The sequence below is a fragment of the Dermacentor andersoni genome, chromosome 6 (assembly GCF_023375885.2).
Source record: "Dermacentor andersoni chromosome 6, qqDerAnde1_hic_scaffold, whole genome shotgun sequence".
NCBI lineage: Eukaryota > Metazoa > Arthropoda > Arachnida > Ixodida > Ixodidae > Dermacentor > Dermacentor andersoni.
This window is the reverse complement of record NC_092819.1, coordinates 179855553-179858818: the sequence shown is the minus strand read 5'-3', so window position 1 is coordinate 179858818 and position 3266 is coordinate 179855553.

Sequence of the window (3266 nt, the reverse complement as noted above, 5' to 3'; positions counted from 1 at the left end):
GAGTGGTCTAATATTAGAGGCATGATAAGCTCTTGTTGAAGTCGAGCAAACAGGCGTTAAAAAGGAGGGATCTGATAGGTGACAAAGAGAGTTCTTATAAGAATAGAAAATCTTCTGAGATTCTATGCGCCGCCGTCTAGAAAGAAACTGGAGGTTTAATTCCGCAAAGCAACTGACGGTGAAAAGTCTGTTGAAGCGACGGTAAACAAAACGAATAGCCTTCCTCTGGACCAATTCAATACAATTAATTTCACATTGTTTATATGGGCTCCATACAGAGGAAGCATGTTCTAAAATTGGGCGAATCAGTGTGTTGTATGCTACTAATTTAGTGTCCCTCGGAGCAGCAGACAAACTACGGCGGATGTAACCAAGCTTTTTTTAGCGCTTTACTACAAATGTAATTATATGTTTGGACCAAGACAAGGTGGGTGTAAAAATGACGGCTAAATATTTGTATTGAAAAACTCGTGTTAGTGGTACACCGTTCCATATATAATCAAAACATACGGGCCTGCTTCTGTTAGTAAAATACATTATAACAGTTCTATCAAAATTGATGCTCATTTTCCAGGTAGCACACCAGTCACAAAATGAAACAAAGGCATCTTTAAGGTGCTGATGATCAGCGAGCGAGTCAGCTGGGCTGTACATAACACAATCGTCTGCATAGAGGCGTATTTTTGAAGTAACATGGTCTGGAAGGTCGTTAATAAACAATAAGAACAGTAGAAGGCCAAGTACAGATCCCTGTGGGACCCCTGAGGTGACGTCGACTACAGATGAATCCTCAGAATCATAGCATACGAATTGGGAACGCATAGAAAGGAAAAGTACTAAAACCATGCCTGAAGCCGTGCTGAAATATGTTCAATGGGTAATATTTTCAAGGAACGTTATTATATGCTTATAGATTATGTGTTCTAGTATTTTGCATGAGGTTGGGGTTAAAGAAATAGGCCTATAGTTAGATGAGAGCTGTGTGACACCAGGTTTATATAAAGGCAGCTCTTTAGCTCTTTTCCAGGAAGAAGGCAAAACGCCGCTATTAAGGGACTTCTGACATATAATGAACAGATATTTAGATGTCCATAGCGAGAATCGTACTAAAAAGGAATACGGAATTCCGTCAGGGCCGGCTGGTTTTTTTAGTATCTAAGTTTAGTACGAGATTCAAAACACATAGGCTAATGTTGATATCATCAATTGCATAAGAATCATTAGTTGTAAGTGTTGAAAGACTGGAATCATCCGAGGCAAACATTGACTGAAAATATGTATTAAACGCTTCTGAAATCTCTAATGGATCGTTAACAACACTGTTGTTGATTTTAAAAGATGTGGAAGAAGAAGAGCCAGGAGATATGAAAGACCAGAATTTACGGGGGTTAGACTTGAACAGTTTCGGCAACTGAACATTATATAAGAAATTTTTGGCCTGTTTTTCTGCAGTTCATTTTTTACCTGAGTGTACAAAACGCATGCTTGAGGATTGTTTGAGCACTTAGTGCGAAGTCTGCCAGCACGTCGCGATAAGTGCAGCAGTTCTCGGTTCATCCAGGGAAGGTTATTGGTTTTTTTTCTTAGTTTTCAAAGGAACAAATCGATCTTAGATGATTTTACAATGCTTTCAAAACATGCTACGAGCGCATCTACGTCACTAGATAGTCCAAGTGCCATGGAGGAAAGCCATGCCACGAGCGCATCTACGTCACTAGATAGTCCAGGATAGTCCAAGTGCCATTGAGGAAAGCGAAATCGAAAATTGATTTAGGGGTGCGTTAAGGCAGATATAAGTCCAGATTTTTGTAATAGGGCTGCCTCACAGTGGACTTCTGCCGCAATATTAGTATGCGTTGCAGTGCTATCACAAGTTGGTGACAAGCTTCACACTATTTTAAATGTAAAACTTGTCTCTAGTTGCAAATCAGATTAAAGGGTCCGGTTAGGCAGGCACTGCTGCTCCATGTAAATAGCAGCTCCCAGGTGCATACCTTCACTGGACGCTGAAGTAACTAGAACCTGGTCTGGCCGCCAGCATGAAGCAAGAGAGGCGATGAAGCCTATGAAGCATTGGGGAGGGGGGAATCAAGTGAGGCACTAGATCACCCGGAGCAACAATCTAACGAAAACATGTATTTTATGTTAATCTTGCTTTATTAAACAATTGCCTCGCCCTAATGTGGCAAAGAGGACATCTTAACCAAGCCTCTTCACGGACAGGCAGAAGAATGACACAAATGTCCGGCAATGCCGTTAGAAATGTCAACATACGAGCACGGAAAGCACAGTTGCCGGTGATGTGAGGACTGACAACTTAACAAGTACCACAACGCGGAGTCGAAAGCGTACGCGTCAGCAGCCGCCTTTTAAAGAGATTCATGCTTTTATTGAACACGCCAATACCATGCTGTGCACCAACCAGCTTCAAAGCCGCAAACTGCACTGTCTTGCAGGGTGCCTATTCCCCCATCTGTCCCCTAGTCGCGCTTCTGCTGTGACAGGTGTTGCGGCGCTCACCGGCAAGCTGCACTGTCAGGAGCATATACTAGATAGAGAAGTAACGTTATTTCCGCATTTCTTGTCAGCAATTGGGGCACACTTAGCTAAAACTTTCATGTTTAGTGCACTAGTGAGTATTTACTCTAAGCACCTTTATGACAAATTGACTGTCTTTGCTATGCGTTTAGCTGAAAACCTTCTATGTTTTTAAAGCGGATTCTGAACAGTATCCACAATTGCCGACCAAGTCACTTCCTTTGGCCTTCTCGGACGTTCTTATCTTCCAAGCTGAAGTAGCCCGTATCGAGCTGAGCCATAATTGTTTGACCAGATGATGAAAATAGGTAATGAACTCGGAGAAAGCATAGGGTAAATTAATTGTGCAATTTCGGGATTTATAAATAGTGTGGAAAAGGGAAATGAAAGTGGACGAAAAGATACTTTGCTGTAGGTAGGAGCTGAATCCACACCACCTTCATTAGGCATGTGGCGGCTTACCAATTCAGCTACTGTGGCACTCACCCTCCCATTCCCTTGGCATAAGCGACTATCACTCACAGCCACAGCAGCAGACGTCTTAACTGCAGGCATCATGAAATACATCAGCAGGCAACTGTTCGAGAGCTCTGACTTCGGCTGCCCCTTGATGCCCTAAGATAGGGTGGTACGGTGGTTTATTGGCCATTTGCTCAATTGGGGCAAGTGGCCTGTTGATGCGATTTCATTGAATGAAGAGGCATTTGAAATCCAGCTTCAATCAATTT